Raw genomic sequence first — 11,651 nt, 5'->3', positions numbered from 1 at the left:
GGGGGGGGGGTGGTTGACTTCTTTTTGCATCTGGCTGACATGTTTCTGATCCCTGTTTTGTTCATTTAATGTAAAATTTCTTAGATTTATTCCAAATGCAATAAATGTAACCCTTGCCCCTGGTTACTTTCTCATCCCTACTGTCCTTTTATTTCTTTTAGGAAGGTGCGGGGCAAGATGGTGGTGGAGCAGCAGGGCACCTGTGCCCTGAAGCCAGCGTGGCACCTCCCCCCGCAACAGCAGCTGCCACTGCAGCCTGCCAAGAAAGCCAAGCCACAGGTCAGCGACGGCTTCACCGTCAAGGCCATGATGAAGAACAGCGTGGTACGTTGCCTGCCTGCCTGACTGTGCGGTGCGCCCGGCAGGTTCTGCCTCCTGCCACCCTGCTCCCCACGGGGCCAGAGGTTGGGCAGTGGGAGAGTGATGGCAGCATTCACTGGGGCTTCCAAAGGGTCAGATGTGGCCCGTAGGCCAAGGTGTTTGAGCACTGCTGGTTTAGTTTCATGTGCCCATGAAAGACGTATTGAGAGAGTGTTGGGAACAGTACCTGCCACAGGGTTGTGTGGGATTGGCAGGTCTTTCTGTGGAGGTCAGCGGTCACTGATAGAGCCTCCAGGCCTTCGGAAAAGCCCATGTGAAGGAGGAGATGTCCCCTCCAGAGGGTTTGCTCCTGAGCTTCGTAATGCGTCAGGTCGGCGCCGTTGTGGCACGATGTTGTTTTGTGTCGGCCATTCACGTTGCGTCAGAGGGCCAGGGTATCCACAGGGCATGCACTCGATCGTACTGTGCAAAAGCATGGCGCAAAAATGTTTTCTTCTCAAGTTGCTGTTCAGCGCGATTATGACAAATGTCAAATCATATGGCAAAAATCTGTCTCTGGCACCCAGGTGACTCCCAAGGCCTGGGCAGGGCCAGTGGTGACCAGAGAGACAGGGGACAGGAGATGTACAATAGATCATGCTTCAGAGCCTCAGGTGAATAATGTTGTAATGGTACTAAGTGTGTATTTTTAGTTAACGTAGCTAACCCAATGTATTTTTAGCAAACCCCTAGGAAAAGGTGAGGGAAAGAAACAGTTGAACATCACTAAATAACCATGAAGATAATGAAAAATACACTTTTTAATAATAACTTCCAAAAATAACTCTCACAATACTAGTGAATAGTACATTGAAAAGGATGTAATTCTCCAGCTGATAGCTTTTAGGATGAAGATGACCCAGGGGTGGATCCAGTAATCTTTACTTTCATTAATAGTCCCTAGAGAAGCACTTCCACTGAAGATCCTGGGATGGCTGCCATCAGTAGAGAGTCCAGAATTGGGCCCTGTGTTTGTAATGAAGCTTTTTTGCAATAATTGTGTTAAATGATTGCTCCCATCAAATTTAATAAATAAAAATCAAAGCTTCTGCTAGTGCAGAATGCAGCTGCTCAGTTTGCAAGTGGAACGAGCTATTACAAATACACAACATCTGTGCTCAAATCTCTGGACTGGCTTTTTGTTTGCTTGTGGGTACAGTTCAAGGTGTATATAACAGTATTCTTTTTTTCTCTTTTTTAATTTATATTTGTTTTCCTGGGGAAAAGAAAAAGAAATGCTAGAGACTTCTCTCACAGGTCTCTGGAATTCACTATATACAGCAAATATTGACAATTAAGCATAAGCAAGTCTACTTTAAATATAAACAAAAATGTTCTGTTCTAGAAAATACCTGATAAGTAACATTTTCCCTTTCTAGAGGTCCCAAATAATCTTATAGCCAACAGTAATTAAAAGCAAAGCTTCTCCTAGCACTAACCTATTATCATATAGTACTAAGAACACAATGTATGTGATTTAATATTTACAGTCAAATCAGACAAATTCAGCTTTTGGGGGGAAAAAAGTGTTTTCCACAATTAGTTTTCATTTTTACATTTAACTCTAAAAAGATAATTGGCAACATTAATTAAAAAATACATTATTATATTTTGATCATAAATTACCATTCTGTAAAGCCTCACACAATGTGCTTCAACTGTTTAGAAGATGTCCTTTTGGCTTAAGCAGGTATTAGATTAGATCCAACAAAGCAACAGGAAAAGAAAGAAAGGTTTCAGCCATCTGTGGGTTTCCTTCATTCTGAAATACCAAGTCTTGAGTCCCCTTTTTGAAGGACTGGGGAGGCTTAATAACAGAATTTTAGACTATATAAGGAGTAAACACTTATCGGATGGCAATGTCCAAAAGCCCTCCTTTAGACTGCAGTCTTATTATGTAAAAATGTAGGCTTACACTCCTGCAAATATGAGCACTTAATTGTATGCATGTTAGTTTCACTAAGGTCATTCGTAGTGAATGTAAATGTATAAATCTTTTTAATGTACCAGAACAACACATTGAAAAAGTTGGAGGGATTTCACATCCTGCTTATCTCTGTTTCCTCAACTTTGGCAATTGTTAAACTTTCTACCACTGCTTTGATCTCACTTTTAAGGTTTTATTTTTTATAGTATACTTTATTACATGATTAGATTGTACTCTAACATATCTAAACCAATGATTATCAACCTTTTTTAGACCTAAGGCACCCCTTGTTAGGCCTTGGGACCCCTGTGAAAGTGATAGCTCTTAGCTTCTGCTCTTTTTTTTTTTTTTTTTTTTTTTTTTTACAATGGGAAAACAGTGGAGCAAGTCTTTTGTTACAAGGATCTCAGAAAGACCACAACGGGTCAGAGTGTTTTCAGTAGGTACTATGGATTCCTGTTTGAAATCGCTGGGCACCTATCCATGTACATTGAGGCTGCCCTGACACACTAATTACAGCACGTCATAATCCATAGTACCTGTGCTGGAATGGGGTAACTACCATGCTCCAGCAGAATCCAGTGTCATGTGCATCAGCATCCCTGTGTTGAAAAATGACAGTTGGGGGTGCTTTAACTAAAGCTCATTTGATAAGCTTTAGTTAAAGTGTCCCTGCTGCCATTTTTCAGCGTAGGGATGCTGATACACATGTTGCTCCTGATGCTTTAATTAGAGCAGCTGTAATTAAAGCACCCCCACCCCCCGCCTCCCAGAGCATGTGTATAAATGCCCACTGGGTCTATCTTGGGAATCATGTGCATACCTAACAGTGCTAATATTGCATGGCATCCTGCATCACCCTTAAAACAACCTGACAGCAGTCTGAGATTCACTGATGTTGAAGTGGCAGGGTGAACTTCCAGGGGTGGCCGTGAAGCCCCTGGATGCGGCCCTTACTTTCTGGGCAGTCACCCTTCAGTTGTCCGTCATGTCTTAATATCATATACTTTTATGAGAGAGGCTGCCTAGGACTTCCCAAATTGCTCTTTCAAATGACCACCAGAACTGCTTGCAGATGTTAAAAAAAAAGGTACTTTAAACATGCCATGCTCCCATGCTGAGCCTACCACATGCCCACAAGAGGCAGCACATCAGTTAGACCTAGCTTGCCTGACAACTGTAGAGATCGGGTGCTTTAGTGGGGCTTTAATTTAATAGCTAATTAAAAGCTTTAGCTAAAAGCGCCAAAAAGCCCTGCTGAAATGCCTGATCTATGCAGATGCTGCAGATCCAGTTTGAAGTAATGTGCTGCCTCTTCCGGTAAAGCTCTTTTTTTTTTTCTTTTTTAATGTCTGCAAGAAGCCCAGGTGCCTGTGGTCACTGCTGTATGGGCTAATTGCATGGCTCCATTCCTTCCCTGTACCATGCCCCATGCCTTACAGATGCATCCTGACTGATATCTTCTTCACTTATCCCTCTTCTGGAGTTCCTGGACCCTCATTCTTGCTCTGGGCTCCAGACCCCTCCCTGGGTCTCTAAGAACCTCCTCCTCCCCTTCGTTCCTCCCCAAACCTCCAGACTGCTTCTGTGCTCTCCAAGCTGACCTTCTGGAGCTGCAACCTGCCTGTGGAGGTGGCGTTTTCTCAACAGGCTCCAAATTTACTGCTGGATTCTCTCAGGGCCTGGGCTCATACCTGCTCTAAGCCCAGCCCTCCTCCTGAGTCAGATGACTCCCTGTATCAGGCTTCGTCTCACCTGGCTCCCTGGGTCAGCTGACCACCAATTAGCCCTGGTCTACACCTGCCAGCAGCTTCATAGACTACCTGACCTCTTGAAATGGCAGATACCCCATGTGCCCTGCCACAGTAGCCTGTTCCAAACAATCTCCCTATCCTGTTTTCCTACCAAAACCCCCCAAGCAAAGCTCCCAAAATGATCCTCCTTTAGCCTTCAGGAGGCATGTGGGTTGTAGACGCTAGGTAACATTTCTATTTAGTCTACATGCTGCATCTTTATCATCTAAAATCTGCTTCAGTTAATAACACATTTTGTTTCCCCCTATTATGATAACTTTGTTCCTTCTGTTAATCATTAGTAGCTCATAAGTCAAAGTTATTTCCCACTGCATTTCCCCAGAGTCTGAATACACTGAAATATATCCACTTCTTGTAAAGTCTTTTTAAAACAACTTTTTTTTATTAATAAAAGCAAAGTAAGTATATTTGACCTTGGTAGACAAAAAGGAGAGGGGTTTATCTTACCACTTTTTTAATTCTATAGATGTGCACAACAGACTATAACCACTCCAGTGAGTTTAAGGATTAATTTTTAAAAGCCTTTTCTCCTTTCCAGACAAATTAAATTCACATAGCTATTTGCATACATTTGTATATGCAGGGGTATATAAATGATGCTTAATTTAGTCCAGAAATTGAAGAGTTTTAGCAGGGCTTGAAAAATTTGTTCAATTTACAGCAAGTAGGAAGCATTGCCTGGTAGGCGTAAATAACTTAAGGTTTTAGCTGTCATGATACCAGAATATGAAGATATCTTCCAAATCTTAACAATTTAACAGAATGTTAAAACAATGTGGTACTGTCTTCCTTGTCTGCAGAAAGACAAAACCATTGCATTTACAACTACTCATTGCTTTGATCAGCAGAAGCCAACTGATACTAACAAGATTCTGATCAATTTTGCAGCTGCTATTCAGAACTCTGTGGGAAATTGTCAAGAAACTTGGCAGTTTTATATTGCTGCTGCTGTTGCTTAGGAGAGCTACGTATGACAGTAGAGGAAACCATAGGAATTTCTTTTCCTTGCAAGAGAGGCTCAGAAAAGAAGGCCAGACAGTGTTGGAGTGATAGTGAGATATTGTTCCTACATCTTTGCAGCAACTAGAAGCTTCTATATTTTTTCTGAGAAAATGGAACTTCAGATTTATTAGATGCATGTTGGGCACAGTAAATCAAATCATTAGACAAATCCCAGGAGTTAGAAGTTCACCTAGGTGAAAGTGGCACATCAGCCTTGTGGCTAAGCCAAGCTTAGTCAGCCACATTCTAGTGTGTGATGTGGCTCAATCACATCCAGTCACCTTTGCCTCAGTCTAAAATATTCTTTATCTATTTAAACCTGACATTTGACAGCAGCTGGAAATAAACTTTAGTTAAATTCAGAGCAAGTCTTGAACTCACATCCTTATAGGTAGAACCACTCCACTGCCACACCAGTCAGTGAAATAGCGTTGTGGTACAATTCCCTACATTTTCTACATTCCCCTGCAAATGAGTCTGGGAATCTCAGGTCATTTTTTCCAAGAACTGGTTTGTGAATATTTTTCGCCAAAATAAACAAAAACAAAACATAGCAAAAAAGCTGAGAGAAGCTCCCTATTTTATTGTATAACACAGTCAAAAGAGAAGGTGGGGGTGCCCATCTAATATGTAAAAGATTTGTGATTAAAGCAGCTTGTGATTAGACCAGGTTCAACATCAGGAATGAAGGCTGCCTCCTTCTCCATACAGCCTATTCTGTAGTCAAAAGATTAAGAAACTTTCCTGCAATGTAGGAGGTAAAGATTTGTGTCCTTCAGGCTGAGCAAGGTCATTTAACTTGGTTTTCTTGCTTCCTGGCAAGTGCTGTAGTAACTACTAATGTACTATCATATTTACTCAAATCTGAGACAAGTTTTTCTTTCTCATTCAACATGTAAGTTAGGGAGGGCAGAAAGAGTCCCTCATCTTAGATTCAGGTTCAAGGGTGGGGCGCAGCAGCTGCAGCTCCAGCTTCACCCAGGGCCAGTGATAGGGCTGAAGCTGCCACCACCCCAGCAGCTGTTGTGTGGCTGGGCTGAGGCAGGAGGTAGCACATGCTTCATGCTCCCTGGGCCAGGCTGGAGTGGGGCTCTAACAGGAGCTGGAGCTGCAAGGGGAAGATAAGTGGTGATGGATGGGGGTGAGGGACTAGGCAGTGGGAGCACTAAACAGGACAGGCAGGCAGCTGGGACAAGGCAGTGCAGGAGGCATGCAAGACCAGGGACAGGTGCCTGGGATGGAGGCGCTGTGAGGAGTAGCAGACATCAGGGAGCACAGGCATGGGAGGGAGGCGGGAGCAGGGCCAAGTGGCAGGGAATGCTAAGCAGAGGGAACAGACACGGTCGGGGCAGATAGGAGGGATGCAAGGGGGGGCAAGGCAGTAAGGGGTACAGGCACCACAGGGGCTGGCCTGGAGCATGTGCATACTGGGGGAAGCAGGTAGTTAGGGGTGAGGCAGGTGGTTGGGTCAGAAACGAAGTGTTGGGCAGTTATCTTAAATTCAGAGTATTTTTGGATTTGAGTAAAAAAGTATATGAAAGGTGAGTAGCACAGTCTTGTCCTGTCCTGCTTTAAAAGAAAGTGGTCACAACTGTATTTCATGAAGGGTCCGATCCTGGAAATGTTATGCATGCTGTGAAAATGGGCCATGGCTTTGACCTGCTTGTCAGAGCCACTCACCCTGGTCTTCCACCTCCTCAGTAGCACACTAGGGCAGACTCAGATGGCCAGAACCCTCCACCTGGCTCTTGCCACACACCTACTCACTGCCACTGGCGTTGCCAGCCGGGGTCAGCTGAGCCTTCACCTCTTCCATTATAAACCCCTGACCTGGAAGAGGAAATACATGGGCTAAAAGGTCCAACCTTGTACTTAGGTTGCTGCATCTTTGGCTTGTGTGGCTACTAGCTTTCTGGTAGATTTTTCCAGATATCTGACACAGCTTGTCCATGGACTGCAAGTTTAGTTTGACTCTTTGGCTTTCTGACTTGAATCTGGTCCGATCTCTTGGATACCTGACCTGACTAGCTTCCTGACCTCACACTCTGCTCAACCTTCTGGATCTCTGCTTCTGTTTCCTAGATAGATCTGGATTCCTAGCTTTCCTATACTCAAACTCTATACACTCTCCTCAGATCTTGGCTGCTTCTCCTAACCCTGGGTGACTACCAGATCTGGCTGCCCATGGCTCAGCATGATGATCACATAGGGACTCTTAGGGGATTTGGGCAGAGGATTGCCTTCTTCCTGGACACCATCTGTTAAATATGTGACCCTTCTGGCATGTGCAGAGACAGGACAGTATGCATTTAGAGAATTCTGAAGTAGGTGCCTACAGAGTTTATATACGATCATTAAGATAGTAGTAATTAAAAAGGTTGAAGGTCCACCCAAGTCTAGTTACCCTTTTTAGTTGCAAGGCACCCCATTGCAAAAGGCCAGCTCTGGGTTTCCATTTGTTTTTTGACCGTAGAAAAATAATACAGCAATTGTTTTGTTGCAAGGAACGCAGAAAGACTTAACAGGTCAGCATGTTTTTAACACTGTGGATTCCTATTTGAAATCTCTGGTTTGATCTTGTGAATCATGTTTGCACACCTAACAGTGCTGATATTGTATGACACCCTGCAGCATTCTTGAAAGGACTTAAGGGTACCCTAGAGTGCTGTGGCACCGTGCTTGAGAAACACTAGGTTAAAGGCATGCCAGTTTGTGTATTCAGTGTCCCACAGTGTTGTGGTGTGGCATGTTGTGTTTCACAATGCATCTGGCCACCTTTGTCTTCCTTGTCTGAATGGTCAGGCATCCATTTATGTCTGAGTAGAATGGCCTTTAATACAAGACTAGAATGAGGTTTACATTCATGCCCCTGGAGACATTGCAAGTACCTTAACCAATCTACTCCTGCCCTTATGACAGAAGTCATTACTATATGCTAAAGAGAACCTTCTTGCAATGGACAGTTTATACAAGAAATTTCTTCCTAGCTCCACTGCTAACTTAGTGGTGGTTTAATGTTCTGAAGCTGATGGGATTTGATATTCCACATGCGTTACTATCCAACCTGTGTAACTGCAAGTATTATTTATATAGATGACACTATTCACTGATCTGGAAACCAACAAGGAAAGAACAATAGGGAGATAGGACTGCACTTTAGCAAAGTATTTAAAAGTGTGTGCTTAACTGCTTTGCTTCAATGGGACCTGCAGAAAAAAATCAAATCAATGCCTTTTATCTAGAAGAGGCAGGGGAAATGAAAACTGAGATCAAAATTTGCAATTGTCCCTCCCCAAGTACAAATAGAAGACTTAAGAACTATTAATGATCATCCTTTCAGTTTATAATGCTGTCGGAATTTCAGTTGCATAACTAGGCCATAGTTATGTTAAGTTAAGCTATATTAAGATACGGTACCAAAAAGCAGTATGGGAGAAAGGGGCCTCCTGACTGCTGTATGACCCAGTAAGAAAGAAAACAATTAAAATGCACTAATAAGCAAAAATACACTGAAGGGGGGAAAAATCAGCTAAAAAACTGGAGGACACATGTAAAAGTTAGAATTTACTGATGAGACAAAGATAACAAGTGCAGGTGCATAAATTTGGCAAGCAAAACAAGTAGAGATGAACATCTCAACAGGTAGAGAAATAAGAATTGGCATGAGACGGAGGAGGGCGGGGGGAGCATGCAAGTATAAATACAGTGGTTCAGAGACCTGTCCCTCAGAGACCTAGGGGAGCATGAATAACACATGGTGTTTCTACCCATCAAGGACAAGCTTTACCAAGTGGGACTGACTGTTAATCAGACCAACTGGTGTGCTATCTGGTGACAATAAACCTTTCTAAGCTTTTGCTGCTGAACGCATATCCAAGTTCTACTTTCTGCATTGCCTTCAGGATCTAGAAGATGGCTTGCTAGCATTGGCCTTCTACAACAAACACGCTCCAGCAGGCTGTATATCAAAAGCAACAGCAACCAGATACCACCTGAGAAAATACTCCGCACGCCTAAGAACAACAAATGCTAGTATATTTATCTGAAAAAGACTGCATATAAGGGCCCAGCCACATGCCCCTTAAAAGCCTGCTGGCATTTTGAGTCCTGGGGCACAAGAGCACAGAGTCTGGAGCAACTGTTGGCCACTGCAGTGCCACATGGCTGCCAGGGCTGTGCCATCCAGGGCTGCAGGCTGCTGCCAGGCCTGCCAGCACCTGGGCCAGCTGCAGGCAGCTCCTGGCTACCAGGGCCAGCTCCAACTGCCCATAGTCAACCCCAGCAGCCTGCCTGGACCCTGCAGGTGCTGTGTGCGCCTCACTGCACAGCTCCTAGTCCCACACCATGCCTCTGTGCTAGGTGCTGCAGTTAGCTGTCCAGGTCCAGCAATGCAGGGACAGTCATGCAGAGGGCCAGAGAGCTGGCATGGGAGGCCCAATGGTGTCCTCACCCATGCCACATGCCACCACCTGGGGCCCCAACCAGTCCATGGAGGAGACTGGCGACCTTGTGGTGCTTCAGGGTAAGGCAGAGGTGAGCAGCAGTTCATAGTTTCATAGTTTCTAGGGTCGGAAGGGACCTAGGCAGATCATCTAGTCCAACCCCCTGCCATGGCAGGAAAGAGTACTGGGGTCAAACGACCCCAGCAAGATGGTCATCTAACCTCCTCTTAAAAACCCCCAGGGTGGGAGCCTGCACCACCTCACTTGGAAGCTGGTTCCAGACCCTGGCCGCCCTGACCGTGAAGTAGCACCTCCTGATGTCCAACTTGAACCTTCCCTCTGCCAGCTTGTGACCGTTATTCCTGGTCACTCCTAGTTCGCGTGTGCCGCAATTAGGGTGCAGGAAACTAATAAACTCTTCAGCAGGGTAGTACTTGTACGTACAAGTACTACATTGCTGAAGAGTTTTTTCATGTATAGCAGTGCGTGTGTAGACTCTGACCCAGCTGGCTGGGGCACAAGGGTGCCTCAGTATAGCCTGCTGGCTATCCCCACACTGAAGCACCCTTATGCCCTAGCCAGCCCTCTGCAGCATAATTGAATCTGGTCGGAGCAGCTCCAGACTGGTAGGCTGACCTCCAGAGACCTTCTGCCAGCTGGGGCCGCTCCGACTGTGCTAGGCATGCTGTGCATTAATAAATTCTGGGGCTGCTTGTTCCATAGTTAACTCCTCCTGGGTGCACATTCAAGTGGTGTGCCCGGGATCAAAAAACTCCAGAGCAATAAGCTCTGGAGTTTATTCACATGCACTAATTGTACCCCTCCACTTAGGGGTACATAGTGCTTGAGGAGCAGCAGTAGGTGCAAAGGAAAAATGGGGGGAGATGTCCATTCAAGGAGTTTCATGAAACATCAGGAGCTGGTCAGAAGAGGAATTATACTTTAACACGCTTCTTTTGATCCTGCACTATATTCATTTCTCCCACCTTGCAAATTTTCAAAGCTTAAGAACATCCCCAGAGAGAGACAGGCAAATGCTATACTAGGAGTTTTTGATGTTAACATATATAGAAATAAGGGTAACCTTGCTTCTCACATATTTCCTGGACCCTTGTGGCTACAACACTCCAAGCCTACTACAACATACGTAGAAGCAGTCTCTTATTTTCATGTTGCAAAATCTTGTGATTTTAATATGAGCCTTGTCTTTGATTGCATCCCAGGACCTGGAACTGCAAGAAATTGTAAGAGCATTTCAGCAATTATTAAACAAATTAAGTTGATTCAAAAAATGTCTTCAAAATATAGTCTCAGTACAATCCTAATGGCTCAGAAACTAGAAGTGAAATGAAAGGTTTCCACAACTTACCTATATACTTAAGAAAAAGTATCATTTCAACAGTCAGTATTTTTTTAATGCGGTGTTGCTCACTTGGATCCATGGAAGACTAAAAATCCCTCTTCGACAACTACTTCCAAGTAGTGCTGTCAAATTATTAAAAATTACTCGCAATTAATTGCGATTTTAATTGCACTGCTGAAAACTCAAACTTGTGTGCAGGAAATCTCAAATTATGCAAAATTATGCGGGTACTTTGTATGGTTGGGGGTTGAGTGTGGGGCATGTGTGGGAATTTGTGAAGGTGTGGGGGACTGTGGGTGTGTGTGTGGGGTTTGGATCCCGGGGTGGGGGTTCCTGCATGCCCTGACAGGATGTAGGGTACTGTGGGTCAGGAGTGAAAGAAGCAGCAGGGCTGGCGGGGCTGTGGCTTGGGAGTGAGGGTCAGACACACAGAGACACAGACACACACACAGACACCGCCCAGCAGATAACACTGTGGAGAAGAAGACAGGGATGGGGGGACAGATTGAGGCCCCCACAGTGCAGGAGTGGGGCAGGGGCTGGAGTGAAAGGGGCCCCGGGGCCAGGGTGGGTCATGGGATGGAGCCATGGGTGGCTTGTCCAGGTGTGGTGGGGCATGGCTCCCGCCACTATGCGTATCCCTGAAGGAGGCATGGTGGGGGCACATGCCCCCCAGGTTTGTGCACAGGGCAGACGCAGGCTGTGGGCTCGGGGCTCTGTGCCCAGCTGCTTTTGCCCCAGGA

At 45.0% G+C, this 11,651-nt stretch overlaps 1 long non-coding RNA gene across 1 annotated transcript in view; it reads left to right on the top strand.

The window, feature by feature from the left end:
* Nucleotides 1–1,668, top strand: part of LOC112548209 — a 2,114-nt gene extending 446 nt beyond the window's left edge. Inside the window, exons 2-3 of the long non-coding RNA XR_003092011.1 lie at nucleotides 162–324; nucleotides 888–1,668. This is a non-coding gene — a long non-coding RNA (uncharacterized LOC112548209). The remainder of the gene's footprint in view (nucleotides 1–161; nucleotides 325–887) is intronic.
* The last annotated feature ends 9,983 nt before the right edge of the window (nucleotides 1,669–11,651 follow it).

Source organism: Alligator sinensis, unplaced genomic scaffold, assembly GCF_000455745.1.
Source record: "Alligator sinensis unplaced genomic scaffold, ASM45574v1 scaffold654_1, whole genome shotgun sequence".
NCBI lineage: Eukaryota > Metazoa > Chordata > Crocodylia > Alligatoridae > Alligator > Alligator sinensis.
The sequence above is the reverse complement of the archived record's forward strand: the minus strand, read 5'-3'. Positions and strand labels throughout refer to the sequence as shown.